Source organism: Schistocerca americana, chromosome 5 (genome assembly GCF_021461395.2).
Source record: "Schistocerca americana isolate TAMUIC-IGC-003095 chromosome 5, iqSchAmer2.1, whole genome shotgun sequence".
NCBI lineage: Eukaryota > Metazoa > Arthropoda > Insecta > Orthoptera > Acrididae > Schistocerca > Schistocerca americana.
This window is the reverse complement of record NC_060123.1, coordinates 478,977,129-478,993,103: the sequence shown is the minus strand read 5'-3', so window position 1 is coordinate 478,993,103 and position 15,975 is coordinate 478,977,129.

Genomic DNA, 15,975 nt, shown 5'->3' with positions numbered 1-15,975 from the left:
CTTAGAGCCGCGCTCTGGTTGCAGACGGAAATGGAAGCTCTTTTCCAGGCTTCCGGAAGATTTTAAGCCCTAGAGGAACGTTGATGCATCGATATAAGCCGCGCGTTTCTAGCCACGGCTGCTTTTACGATTCATTTTGCTGCACCGGACGCTGTGTTTTTCCTTTCCGCTTTAGGTAAACAAACGACTACTTCGATTTGCTCAATATTTAACTTTGCATATTCTCTGTATTATACACGTTGAGCGATGCTATATCAGCAAGATTTACGACTTTTTTCTTCTCTTTCTGAAGTTTAGACAACCAACTTCAAGAATGAACGTGAATACCGTATTAAAATACATTTTTTCCACCAGTTTACTCGATTTGTAAGGGACGATCTGTATTAATTGCTTGAGAGAAGGTGAATTTCTTAGCTAAAATCGCTTGTAAACAACCTTTACTGTCGATTACCGGTTCCAGTTAATATGGTAACCATCTTCAGATCTCGATAAAAGGTTATTACGTGTCTCCTATACGAGCTGTACAAGCACTCTTTTTGAAACATTGCGATGCATGTGGGGGAATGGATGAACGATGCATCGACAGGTAAAACCACAGCATACACAGTAATTCGCCAAATGCTTGTGTCCCGTACCACACACTCCCGTGTACTGCATTGCAGTGTAGCTGTAGCCTGGCTGCAATTTAATACACAGTAGTGTGTGGTTTGGGACACAGATCTGAAGAGAGTAACCATTCTTACCGGGACCGGTAATCGACAGTAAACGTTATTAACAAACGATCTTGATTAAGAAGTTCGCCTTCACTCGATTAATTTATTTTTTTCGAAACATTCTGGCAGATTAAAACTGTGTGCCGGGCCAAGACTCGGGACCTTTCTTTTTAACGGACAAGTGCCCTACCATCAGAGCTACCCAAGCATTACTGACGGTCCCTACTGCAAGAAGTAAAGTTGTGAGGGCGGGTCATGAGTCGTGAGGTTTATAGTGGACCATTCGAAGTAAAGTTTCGGCTAAAAGTGGTTTCATATGAAGCTATATGTTTGCACATCGTCTGAGGGAAGAGCTAAATGCAAAAAAAAAATGGGTGGAAATAAAACATACCTAATATCCCCTCAGACTTATTTGCCTTTAGTTTTTCGGTGAATTTTCTGTTGTCTTCCGTTGTTTCCAATAATATTACGTGTTTTTATCTTTGAGCATTTTGATCACTGTATCACTCTACTAGACAGCCTGACAAAAAAGTGAAGCGTCCAGAGGAAATTGTCAGGTGTCAGTGTAACTTCTCATATGTAAACACCATCGGCGGATATGTAAATGATTAGAGTTGCAAATCTCTGTGAGAGATAGAATGACCACGAGAACTCATTACTTTGGTTCATGTTATTGCCTAGCCTGGTAGGGGATATAAGGGGCGTGGAAAACTTTTCATGTCGCGAACCTATGAGGGAAAGCTTTATCAGCAACTGGAATAGTTTGAGAGACCCCATTACGGGTTTCCTTGAGACCGGATGGTTGAAACGTGCAATACCCAGATTTGCGGGCGGTTTAAGTGTGACAGCGGCCCGATGTCGGACTATATCGGCACATGACAGCTCTGTTACGCGTCTTCAAAGTTCTGGTCGATTACTTCTTGCCACCACAAGGCAGTGTCGCTGTACTGAGCGCGAAGCAAATCACAAGCCCTTCGCGTCCGCGCCTGCTGTCCGAGAACAAGTGGTGGACTCCCTGCAACATTTGGCATCACCCCGCACTATTGGTCGTAGAACAGCAGCCACTGGACTCGGGAATTACCGTCCCATTGTAGGCTGCCGTTAACACGACAATATAGATAGTTACGTTTGGAATGATGCCGTGACGGGTAGGCATGGATTGCTGATGTATGGCGTCGCATAGTGTTCAACAACGACTCTCTGATCTGCTGTAACTTAGAAGACCATCGTTGACATGGGAAAAAGTCCCATTCTCCCAATGCTTTGGAGAGGCACAGCGGTGCAGTAGCAGATTTAACTGCTTTATGACGCTCTTCTCAACCGAATCAGGGTACGCAGAGCAGATACAACGTTATATTGGCAGGTGGGATCACGCTGCCAAGATCTTCATCAACTTAATTCGGTTTGTTAAGAGTGAAATAACGTTACGTACCATCTCAACCAGCAAAGATTCACTTCGTTCTTCCGCCGTTTCTGGGCGTTACATTCCATTTTTATTTCTTCCATTTACAGCTTGTTCCTATGCCAAGCTAATTATCCCTGGCTATGAAACTACATAATTAATTGTAACCTTTATGGCCAAGCACCATGCTATATGATATCTGCAATAGTATTACTGATAGAAAAACATTCCGAGAATTCTTTGGAAATAGGAATGTGCAGATACTTGATAATAATTATGTATAAAAATATGCTAAATCGGCTGTGGTTCGGCACATTGTTTCAGCTCGTCATACGTTTTGATTCTCAGTTCTTTATTTACAAGTGTTCGAAACTTACATTCAAAATCGGAAATGGGAGGATGCTTGGATTATTAAATACTCTGGATAGAGATTAGAAAGATGGAATAATCCGTAGGAAAGGGAGTTTATGTGGATCTGTTTAAGGAACCATTCCGTTGCACACTTTAACCACTACAGATAAAAGTAACTGATGTAGCTGGACGAGGTACTGAATTTTCTGGTGGCAGATCTGGGCTTTAACCACTGCAACATCTCGCTTATTTTCAAATCATGGAATAGCTACATGATGTAAAATATTTACGTCTTAAACAACGAAAAATTTTTTTCTCTTATGAAAATAAATGAGTTCTGTATTCGTCCGTGTCTGACTTCGATACACGTTGTCTTCAAATATACAGGGAGTGTTGTGGACTGTTCTGTTCAAGACGTCGAAACGCGGCTTCCGGAAAATAATAGTATGGAGAAGAGCATGATGTTATGTTACATTGTGTACACTCTTCACTCTTGTATGAAACGTTATTTGGAAGCAAGTATGAATTTTTGTAAAAGTATAACGACGTAATTTTTAACAGAATGTGGGAGCTCCTGGTATGCCAACTAGAGCGACATAACGCCTGTTAATGTTTTCATAAAAGTTTTCACATTAAAATCCGAGAAATGTGCTAATATTGAAAAATAAGGTGGCAGGGGTAGGCTACAGCGGTGTGAGTACCACCAACATGGACTCTAATGCCAGGCCCCGTAGTCGTAACACACTTTTCGACAGGTTGCTTGCCTGAACTGCCTAACTAGCAGGAGATGTGTCTTCTGTTATCTGCTCATATTTGCTTCAACATTCCTTTCGTACAGACATGCAGAACATCGAGAAGAAGCCACACACGGTATTTGAGAATGATAAATATCAAGAAAATATTGTCACATTGGTATGGGCGTACAGGGAAACATATCCATATTTCCTATCGCTTACATTACAGCCGCTGTGGGGTGTTTAACAACGATCAGCAGTTTGCCTACTGGTGTAATGAAAATACCAGTAAACTGACCGGTCTGCTAGTAAGTCTGCCTGAGCCTCAAGGCCGAGAAAAGCTTATATGTTACGTTCTGTCCGCATGCATTCTCAATTAACCATCTGTAAACCACCTGTAAACTACATGGAGATTCTTAACGCTGACTCCAATAAAGTCAGTATAGGTATTACACAGCAGTTTTATGTTAAAACAAGAGAAACATAATTCTCTCAATCCCTGGCCTCTTCCCCGCAATACCGTTGGATACAATATAGCCGAATTAAGCTTCGTTCCGACAAACAGTGTTGTTCCACAAGTTCTAAGGAAAAGAACCAATGTGTTGAACGGACTTACTCCCTATTAAGGAAATTACTCTCCTAAGTACAGCTACTGTGTTGCGTTTACGAAAAAACCTGAAAATGGCAGAAATCCAAGCTAAAAAAACGAAAACTGGAGTGTGCCGAAGACAACTGGCATAAAGAAGGAATACAAACTGTAACTAGACAAAGAAGAAGTTACCGTAGATGTGCAGGCAAGGCTTACATATTTTTTTAAACAAATTGTGTCCCTAAATCTCACTACCTCTGGGTATTATAAAATATCAACTCTTAGTGTTAATAGCCATGGTAAGAGGCTATTTGTTGGATTCGTGGTTGAAAATGACGGATTAGACCACGACATTAAAGGGCACACAAAAAGTCTTTTTGTAAAGCTTCATTCCCACCTGCACCACCTTAAAAAGAATGTTTACATTGTACCTAAGGGCCTTGGACTGGACGTTAAGGACCTAACAACAGAACAACCGTTCTCCAAACTTAACACCAACGGAATAACAACATTAAATGACCACTCATTTGTAAAAGTTGTAAGCATAATAAAATTCTTACGGAAATTCCCCAAGAATGTGCAGCTGAAGAGCTGGTAGCGTACACCCAGGAAGATGTAGAATATTGTAACAACTGTGTTATACAAGAAATAGGAGGTAACATTTAAATCACCGACTGCTCTCGTCTAGAAGAACTACCAGAAGGAACAGAGTTACAATGTGCATGTTATTAAGGCCTCACCAAACAAAAATAGTTGTTTTCTGTGTGTAAATGGATATGTGGAAATAAAAATGTTATGCATAGGAATATTTGTCTTCAGATTTTCTCTACCCTGCCAAAAGAATCACATGAAGTGATTGAGACAACTTGCTGCTGTTGTGCCATTCTACACATTGTACTGAAGACTACTGTCGGCAAATAGCCAGTAATTCCAATTAAGCAACAATATAATGACGGGTAAGGAAAACCAACACATGGTTTGTGTTAACGTACATTTTATTCAGCAGTCATACATGGGATGCCCTATATCATCATAAAGAATTTCACTGGTTCATTTTTCACAGACCATTTACAAGAAAAAGGTTAGATATGGTCTGGAATTCGGCAACATAGCATCTTTGTATCTGTCAAATTATTGGCTGGAGAAAGAATTAGAAGGGTCCAGTGTTGATTTAAATTATAAGATAAAAATTTAATGTGCATTTTATTAAAACCTTAATGTCAAATTAAACATTTTATTAATGGTTTTATATAGGTTATGCGATGAAGAACTATCGAAGATTTCGTTCTGAGTGTTTCAAGATGTACTACGTTGGGATGTGAAATTCTTCGAAACAGTAAAGATCCATTACAATATATCGCAAATTTCTGATGTTTTTTTGTCCAACTTCGAATTTCCTATAGTCCCTTACCTTCTGTTGTAGCATTTTCTTCTTCCCAGCTGCCTTTTTATATTAGTAATTGCAATATCAATCAGTTCACAATAACGTAAACAATGTGACTTGGAGAAAGAATCAAGTCCTTTTATTTTGTCTGGAGGACTTTTATTCTTGAAAATCTAATGTGGCGAGAGCAAAGTTCAATCATTAGATATTAAATTAATGGTGTCCCGAAAATGTGAATATATGTATCCCAATCAGTGAGCTGTTTTTGGCAATAAAGTCTACATACTGTAGCTTTCCCATCCCTTTGTTTGACAAGGGTTGGAGGAAGCGTGATAACTGGAAAAATGGGTTTACTCTTACTGTTGTGCAACGTAAGTGTCACAGTAGGAGAACAAAACTGTGGCCCGTTGTCAGATATAACCTTTCTTCATGTCCTTCGTGTGGTACAAAATTCTTAGTCAATGCAGCTGGAACAGTTTTAACTGTAACTCTACGAAGTTACGTAAAGGAAACAAACTTAGATGTTAGCTCAACTGCAACAAATGTGTACGGCAAATCTTCATAGGTCTTTGGTATATGCCCATAGGGATAGACCGCCGCTAAATGATTTAATTGAAAATGGAAATGACATTTGGCGTCATTGGCCGGGAGGCCACTTGCGGGGAAAGTCCGGACGCCGTGGTGCAGGTCATGCTACATTCGACGCCACATTGGGCGACCAGCGCACCGGATTTGGATGAAATAATGATGAAGACAACATTCAGTCCCTGAGGGGAGAAAATCCCCGACCCAGCCGGGAACCGAGCCCGGGCCCCTTAGGACGTCAGTCCGTCACGCTGACCTTTCAGATATCGGGGCCGACAATGATTTGATTTAATGGGCATAATTGGCAAAACTGGAGCCCAATGTGATGTAGTGGGAGATTTTGCCAGCTGGCAGAGTCTGAATTTCGCCAGAACACACCTAATTCTTTTCTCGATGTTAATGAAATAGGATGTTTGACGAAGTATGAAGAGACACTTTCATGATCCATAATGGGCATAGCTGAGATGCATGTACCATATCATTTTGTTGACAGCATAACTCGTACTGGTTTCGTTGGCTGGCTCTAACATTGCTATCGTTTAGTTTTGGATGACTGTGCATTTTCAACTGCGAAAGAAATAAAATATATCTGCCTGCGAGAATACAACATGAATTTGGCCCTGTTTTATCATCTTTCTAAGAATGTGGAAACTGATTAAATCCGGAACTTTAGTATTAAGCTATTTAGTTAAATAAAGTAGTCGTTTTGCGTTGATGATCTGCCTGAAATAGTTACTGTGCTTTGATAATTTTCCCTTCAAACTGATCCTGAAACGCAAACATCTTATTGCAATTCCGTGGAAACATGATGCTTGCTGTTATCTCTGTGCCAGCTGCAAATTTACTAAAAGTTAGAGCAATGCTCCAGACAACAAGTAAACTATTTTATACATATCACTGAGTGAGACACTCTTTAAATAAAAGTTACTTGGACCAAGTATGTGAATAATACTCTTATGTGAAACATTTCTTTAACGAACTGTTTTTAAAGTACCTGGTATATTATTACTTGTGTGAAATTCATGTTAAATCACTCATTAACACTGATCAATGGCGAGAGTGATATCAAACACTTACTCTTACAAATGTTAGACAAATCATTGTAGAAAGTCAAAAATACCTTACAGTGAAAATTGTTTAATCTGTAACTAAAAATGTAAAGTTCCCTGAGGTGGATATCTCATTCAACAATGGTTTCCAACTACACACAACTACAAAGAAACTAAATAAAAAGCATTACCTTCATTCCCTTTCATACACATTTCTAATCTCATTTAATTCTAAATCACTTACCGAATCTCTTCCCTCCGTTTTACAACATTCAAACAAATCATTTTACTTAAACACAGATGCACTACATTTATCTCTACATTGCCGCGAGTCCTCTGCTGTGCATCTGTCTCACTACTCCCCTAACGATAGAACTCCCAGGCTCCTCGCTGCCAAACAGCGATGTTAGGTTGGTGGAGAATCACTTCCCAATGGCCTTCTAGCTCTCTTGTTCAGTTTTCACGGCAGCAACAGAAACTAAGTGACCTCAAAAGGAGATTTCATGATGTGCCAGACGAGTTAACAGTTACGCCCGCTGCTGACAACGGAACGAGAACTGAGTTAATTGGTCTACATTCTAGTGAAAAGTTTTGCCTCATACACTGGTGAGTCATGGGATATCTCCTAATAGCTTGTCGGATCTATCCGTGCCCACAGTACCCGTAGTGCAGCAAGTCGATGTGGCGTGGACTTAAGTCGTATGTCGCCTGCAGAAATAATGAAGCATGCTGCCTCTACAGCCGTCTATAATTTGAAATGTGTTGCTAGCGCAGGATTTTGTGTACAAACTAATCTCTTAAATTATGACCCCTGAATGTTCGATGGGATTCATGTTGGGTGGTCTGAGTGGCCAAATTATTCGCTAAAATTGTCCAGAATGTTCTTCAAACCAATCGCGAACAGTCGTAGCCATGTAACATATTGCATTGTCATCGACAAAAATTCTGTCGTTGTTTGGCTCAAATGGCCTCAGAGTAGCTGAAAATAAACATTTCCAGTCAATTATCGGTTTAGTTTGACCAGAGGACCTAGTCAATTCCATGTAAACGGAGCCCATACATTTATGAAGCCACAACCAGCTTGCACGTGGCCTTGTTGACAAGTTGGGTCATGGATTCGTAGAGTCTACGTCACATTTGAACCCTATCATTAGTTCATACTAACTAAAATTGGGACTCATCAGACCAGGCCACGTTTTTCCAGCCGTCTAGGGTCCAAACAATATGGCCGAGGCCCATGGGTGAGGCAGTAAATGTGTTCAAATGTGTATGAATTCCTATGGGACCAAACTGCTTAGGTCATCGGTCCCTAGACCTACACACTACTTAAAGTAACTTAACCTAAGAACAACACACACACCCATGTCCGAGGGAGAACTCGAACCTTCGGCGGGAGGGGCCTCGTGGTCCGTGACATGACGCCTCAAACAGCGCGGCCACTACGCGCGGTTGGTGATGTAGCAGGCCACGTTGTGCTGTTAGCAAAGACACTCGAGTCGGTCGTCTGTTGCCATTACCATTAGCGCCAAATTTCGTCGCACTGGCCTACCAGATACGTTCGTCATTGGGCCCACATTGATTTCTGTGGTTATTTCACGCAGTCTTGCTTGTCCACAAACAATGACATCTCTACGCAAACGCCAGTGCCCTCGGTAGTTAAATGAAGGCCGTGGGCTACTGCATTGTCCTTGATGAGAAGTAATGACTGAAATTTGGTACGCTCAGCTCACTCTTGACGCTGTAGATCTCGGAATAATAAATTCCCTGACGATTTCCTAAATTCAATTTCCCATGCTTCTAGTTCCACTACCATCCCGCGTTCGAAGTCTATTGATTCCCATTGTGCGGCCAGAATCACGGTGGAAACCATTTCACATAAATTACCTCAGTATAATAACAGCTTCGCCAATGCACTGCCATTTTACACCTTGCCATCTATATATGTGCCCAAGATTTTCGTGTTTTACTACATCGTCAAGTTAACTGCAAACGCGCCTAAACTCAAGCTCGTCAGGAACTGAGTGCAGTAAACGGGAAAGAGCCGCTGCATCTCTTGGTGAAGCAAATGGAATGTGACTGAATTCAAATTAATTCCAGTCGGTACAGATCGCTGTGTGAGGTTTGAATTCTTCCGTTAAGATCATCTGTTGATATGCTTGGTTATTTTCTAACACTGCAAAAGACTGCTTCCCAACAAAGCACATGAAGCAACTGAGTAAACCAAGTAAAGGAACTGACTGGAAGATAAATATGAGTGGCCTGTAGCCCATGTCTGGGGTTATTACAAGGATAATAATTTTTTTTAACGAAATAAGTTTAAAAGTGAATCATGAACGTTTTCGATTCCTAATCTCTCTGCTGGTTGCCAAGCAACGTCCTGGTTGGCGTTCCACGAGAGGTCGCGCATGTGGTATGGCGCATTCTTTTAACGGCCCTGTGAATTGGCTGTCACTGCTAAACAGAGGAAGACCATCGGGCAGGTGCGAGTGGCGTTTATGTTAGGTTTGAAAGACAACAAGCACCTACTAGAATTCGTCTGTATTTTGGACCAACCTCTGTATTGCAAAATGGGAGTTGGTGGGAAACACAGCACTTGATCTCGAGATGCCAGTGGTTCGACCACGCTACTTTGTGCAGGGTGGAGCAGCGGACACATATGGATACTTTATGTGAGGGTTTTACTGTGTGCTGTCAGGACCCAACACTCTGGGCCTCACTTAACCTACTTGCCAAGAATTGTTTATGAGTAGTTATGTTTACATATGTGTGTCACTGCCATTTGCGTCTTGTGTTTTGTTGACAAGTTTTCAAAGAGTGTTAATCAGCTGCAACACATGTTTATTCTTTCTATCTAATCAAAACTGTCTATAGTGCAAGAACATTGTATTTATCTGGTTGTGTTTTACATATTTTTCTTTATCGGTGTTGAAGCCTGATGTCTAGTTTGTAGAATTAGTTGTACTGGCTTGGTTAAAAATATTCTATTAGCGGAAGCGAGCTCGCGCTTAAGGTTTCTTTACTCACTAGTTTAACCTTTTCTTTAAAAAAAAAGATGGAGATTTAGTTGCTAGTTTAGACGTAAATCTCACAGACATTGCTGAGTTGGGCGGCACCCTTTGGACATCTCTTGTACATGCTGTATCAGAGTGGGCTGCTGGCCTATGTTAATTGTTTGTGCCCATACTTGTCACTGCATTCAGTGGGATCGCATTTCTTGAATTTCACCTGTATGTATTTTTTATTGTCCCTCTGTTCTCGTAGTATTTTGTAGTAAAGAGCACTGCCTGATCTAAAGCGAAGGTTGCGCTTTCTTTTGCGTTGATATTATTAGCAAGTAATTTGCCTGATCAAGATTCTTTTCTTTGTTTTAGCGTAAATGTTTTTGTCCAGTACAGCTGGTAGCATAGATAGTGGAAAGCTTACAGTGAGCCGATTCTATATTATACTGCTTCATTATCGTTCTCATTTCAATTATTGTACTGATTAATTATAATAGTCAGACTGAAGCTCCTACACTTTTCATATCCACTAAACTTATGCTAAACAAGAAAATACAGGGTGATTCAAAAAGAATACCACAACTTTAGGAATTTAAAACTCTGCAACGACAAAAGGCAGAGCTAAGCACTATCTGTCGGCGAATTAAGGGAGCTATAAAGTTTCATTTAGTCGTACATTTGTTCGCTTGAGGCGTTGTTGACTAGGCGTCAGCGTCAGCTTTTGGTCCCTTTTTCTTCGAAGGTGCTACTGTAACTGGACTACAGTATCTGGAGATGTTAGAGAATTGGCTGTTCCCTCAGCTCTAACAAGAAGCACAACAATTCATATTTCAGCAGGATGGAGCGCCACCACATTGGCACTTATCTGTCCTTAACTACCTGAACGTCAACTACCCGAGGCGATGGATCGGCCGCCAGGCAGCCCGTGACAGAGCACTTCCTCACTGGCCTCCAAGAAGCCCTGATCTTACCCCCTGCGATTTTTTCTTATGGGGGTATGTTAAGGATATGATGTTTCGGTCACCTCTCCCAGCCACCATTGATGATTTGAAACGAGAAATAACAGCAGCTATCCAAACTGTTACGCCTGATATGCTACAGAGAGTGTGGAACGAGTTGGAGTATCGGGTTGATATTGCTCGAGTGTCTGGAGGGGGCCATATTGAACATCTCTGAACTTGTTTTCGAGTGAGAAAAAACCTTTTTAAATACTCTTTGTAATGATGTGTAACAGAAGGTTATATTATGTTTCTTTCATTAAATACACATTTTTAAAGTTGTGGTATTCTTTTTGAATCACTCTGTGTATTGGTACGGTACAACACTCATCTGTGTTCTTAATGAAATGAATTTTTCTGGTACATATCGTATTTAATTACACGGTACCTTACCGCTAGAAGATTCTCGCTAGATATAATGTTTCGAAAAGTATATTCGCGAACTTAATCACCTGCATCATGTTTTTCATCACTCTCTACAACTGAAGATCAGCAAAAATACCTGGTTTACCTGTAATCAGTATACGTGAATGATCTTAAGGTCACATTCCCTCCAAAATATCAGTGATAGCTTCTGGTTAAGTCATCTTTAAGCAAGATGCCGAGACAGAGGATCTAATTTGTTCCATATATTGGGCAATAGTCTCATCATAGACCTGTATCTGGAGAAAAATGTTGGCTAGCGAGCTCGTTCCGACTCTTGCAGTATAAGTGCTTCTGAACATATTTCTCAAGTATATTTCTCAATGTGTCCTTAATGTGCTAATCCTTGGCAACAGCTCAGGAGACCTATAGTTAATAGATATATTAATACTTGAAGAATAAGAGAATGAGAAATTTCAGTACGTCGGCATTGTGTTCTAATCGAACGATGAACCTGAAGAGTTTAACAACTTCTTGACCCATTTCAAGAGATAAACTGCCAATACGTCGAATCATGGACAAAACAAAGTTAGGTAATTTGTTAACCTGGTTAGACATCTCTATGCGACCATAATTCAACAACCCGTCAGCCGACTCTTGACTATCCGTTAGAAATTGATCCTTACTATGCCACTGCATATCCTTATATTGAAATTCACAATTACTGGAATACATTTCAGATTTACATTTACTGACTTTACATCTTGGACTTCATTAGATATGTGGTTAAGCGAAACTTCCATTTGGTACACTTGAGCTCGAAATGAGCTACTGCAACGCAATAACTCAATGTTTTCCTACACTCGTGCACGTAAGACGCCACGAACACACACAGCGGCACCTACTTCTCCAGCGTTGTCACTGTGCCTTACAGCAAACTGCGCAACGTGCCTCGGAGCCGCACAAATAGCTCCCCAACACTACCTTCCGTCGACTGACCGCGAATCTTCAACTCATACTGGGATCGTTCTTTTTTAAGTCACGAGACCTCCGGATACCTCTTGGCTCCATAACTAGTGACAGAGGTACCTGTGACATAAACCAGAAGTAGACATCAAATATAACCAAATATAGCAAAACAAAAAGCTTATTCTTCTGTTTTTCCAAAACACACAATACGGTGTTTTTAAGGGTTTTTGAATGCAGCCCCACGCAACCATACTCAGTTGCCACTGGAAAGGTAGAAGTGACTGCCATTGAAAACATCTTTACCACCAAAGTACTAAATTACGTTACTTGAGGGCAGGCCAGTGAAACTCGCTAAAATAAAAATTACACATGTTTATTGTCCCAAGTTAACCTAAGTACATAAGAACTAGGATCACGTGCTCCACAATCACTAAGAGAATTTATGAAACATGCAGTAAGGAACCCAGTTTATAAAAAGCAGCTACCATCTGTACCAACATCCTTCACGTGCATATCGCCTGGTGAGATGATGCAATTTCAATATTTTTACAAGGCGTTAAACAAGCAACTAACACATGTTAAAAAGTGTAATAAATCATGGAGGAAGATAAAACTTACACAGCGAAAAATATGAAAACAGGCAATTCGAGGCTAACACATAATAGAGCTTATCTGTAAATACAAGAAAATCTTGGGAAAGTATTGATAGAAATTTCTAAAACCTTAAAAGCTGATAATATTAAACGGAAAGACTAATAACATTATAGATACCCAATCTGAAAACCTGTAGTCACAAGTAGATAAAGTACCACACAAGAGGTACCTATAATAATTAGTGCCAACACAATCAAAACTGCGCACAAGCTAGTGTGCATGCACGTTTGTACATATGTACACTAGGTTATGCTCTATTTCAATACTCTTCAAAGAACTGGTCCAAAATTTCTTACAATGTTCATGAAAATTTCATTTGCAACATTTTCAAAAACCAAATTTGGTACAATATTTATAACAATGTTTGTATCATACAAAACAAGCTTAGAATTTAACTTTAACGTCACTGAAAACATTTCTAAATACATAAGAAAAAGTAAGGGCTCTAAGATGTAACCTTATTGAAGACTGTACACAATTAGTATCCAGGTGGATGTTGAGTGATAGCTCAATGTAGTGCTTTTTGCTGTTGACACCCTTTGTTTCCTCTTACAGAAATATGATTTAAAGAGTTCTGCAGCACTTCAAATGGTTGATATGCCTCTGAGCACTATGGGACTTAACATCTGAGGTCATCAGTCCCCTAGAACTTAGAACTACTTCTACCTAACTAACCTAAGGACATCTCTCACATCCGTGCCCGAGGTAGGATTCGTACCTGCGACCGTAGCGGTCGCGTGGTTCCAGATTGAAGCGCCTAGAACCGCTCGGCCACTCCAGCCGGCCTGCACCACTTCAAGAGCACAATCCTACCAGTGCTATTCTGTAATTTACAGTACTTATTTTAGTGTATAAGCATTATGCACTGAAGCACCAATCAATCTTGTAGAGGCATACATATTCAAATACAGAGATATGTAACAGGCAGAATATGGTGTTGCGGTCGGCAACGCCTATATAAGACAAGTGTCTGGAGCAGTTGTTAGATTAGTTACTGCTGCTAAAAAGACAGGATATCAAGATTTGAGTATGAACGTGATGTCGTAGCGGCGCACAAGCGATGGGACACAGCATCGCTTAGGTAGCGGTTATATGGAGATACGACAATTTCAAGAGTGTACCGTGAATATTGGAAAGCACGTAAAACATCAAATCTCCGACATCGCTGCGGTCGGAAAAAAGTTCTGCAAGAACGGGACCAACGACAACTGAAGAGAATCGTTCCACGCCACGGAAGCGCAATCCTTCTGAAAATTGCTGCAAATTTCATCGCTGGGGCATCAAAAAATGTCAGTGTGCGAACCATTCAACGGAACGTCACCCGAGGGCCCATTCGTGTACCCTTGATGACAGCTTTACCCCTCGCCTTAGCCCGTCAACACTGGCATTGGGCTGTTGATGAATGGAAACGAGTTTCGTGATCGGACGAGTCTCGTTTCAAATTATGTCGAGAGGATGGACTTGTACGGGTATTGAGATACCTCATGAATCTATGGATCCTGCAAGTCAGCAGAGGACTTTTCAAGCTTGTGGGGGTTTTGTAATGGTGCGGGGCGTGTGGAGCTTGATATGGAACCCCTGGTATGTCTAGATACATGTGAAATACATTGGCGAGAAGAATGGATATGATGATAGGACGTGTGTTAAAAATCAAGGACTACCTTATATGGTAGTAGAGCAGCTGTAGAGGATAAAACTGTAGGGGAGGGCACCAAAAAACATATCATGAAGTCCGAACGAGTTAATGGGCCGATAAATTGCTACAACTTGCACAGCCAGATCATCTGGTGATCAACTTCTCCAACAGTGATATAATTTCTGCCTTGCAGTATGTTATATAAGAATCGCTTTGAACACAAGGTTAAGTAAAACGTAAGCCTATGATGTGCTGAAAAAATATTTGTTTCGTAGAGGAAGGGCACTGATCAAATCATTCTGTATAAAACCTTTAGCTGAGTGACTTGCGTATACCATTTCATTACGGTAACGAGTAGTGTACGTCGTCACAGAAATTCGGTAAAAAACGGATTACTTGTAAGAAGCGTTCAGAGCATCTCCGGATGTAGACAGATCACACAACCTTTTCGCAAATAGAATGTCACACAGTAGATCCTGTCATGTGTAAAAAGCGATCCTTTCCACTAGGGAGAGCGGACGGGTGACTCGATTACTTCAGTCGTGACAAGTGGGCTTCGATGGACAGCTATGGGACGAAAACGCGTCTGTTTCCACCAAAGTTGTTCGCTTGAACATGGAGACGCACATAAATTTGAATTAGTTTTTCCAAGCTTCTTCTGACATGCTGGGACCTGGCACGGAGTTACACTTACAAAGGTCGTTGCTGACACCATTTGTTTCAGGTCCAAGACCACATACATTTTGCCTTATTTTTCAGTTTTTGCACATGACGACGTAGACTAACATAAAAAAACCTTAATGGTGGCTTTTACCCATCGTAGCAATTTCAAACAGCCTTGCCATTCAGTTTTAGTATATTTGTCAAAGCCAAATTTAACAAGAATTATATCACTGTACTCGTCTTTCCCAGAGTTCTCGAAAGGCGGTAATGAAGTAGATTTTTTTCAATTAAATCAGCCATATTTGCGTGCTATCATTTGCAGAAAACCCCGTTTCAATATCTTGAACTCATGAAAAAGTAAAAGGCGGGTTGCTTTTTACACAAATCCCCCTAGGTACACAGGTTTTGTTTGGTCTGAGTCATAAATTCAGTATGAAATAGTATTAGGAGAATATAAGTGCATGGATGTTTGTGACTACGCAACACACAACTGTTCCTTGCATATGTAAGTAAGGCTGTCTAGCATAGCCTTTCAGGATAGACATGGAGATAGCTTTGTAGCACTTCATAAGCATTATAGAGCAATTCGGATGTGGAAATAATTGTGGGCGCATTGTGTCTTACACCAAGAGTAGGTCTAAAAAATGGAATCAATAGGATTCTTCTAGTATCTGACAGTAATTCAGACTAGCTGTATGTTTGTCCGCTTTGTCTACTTAGCATAGTATTTCAGCGGACATGTCTTTTCTGCACTTACTAGCTTGGTCGGGTCAGCTTTGCTATGTTGCATTATTTAAGTCTAAAGTGAAATTGCCAGTTATTTGTTTAGCTTGTTATTTGTAATGTCAGTCATTTCTTTGTGTCCTGGTTCACAATGTCTGCGAGA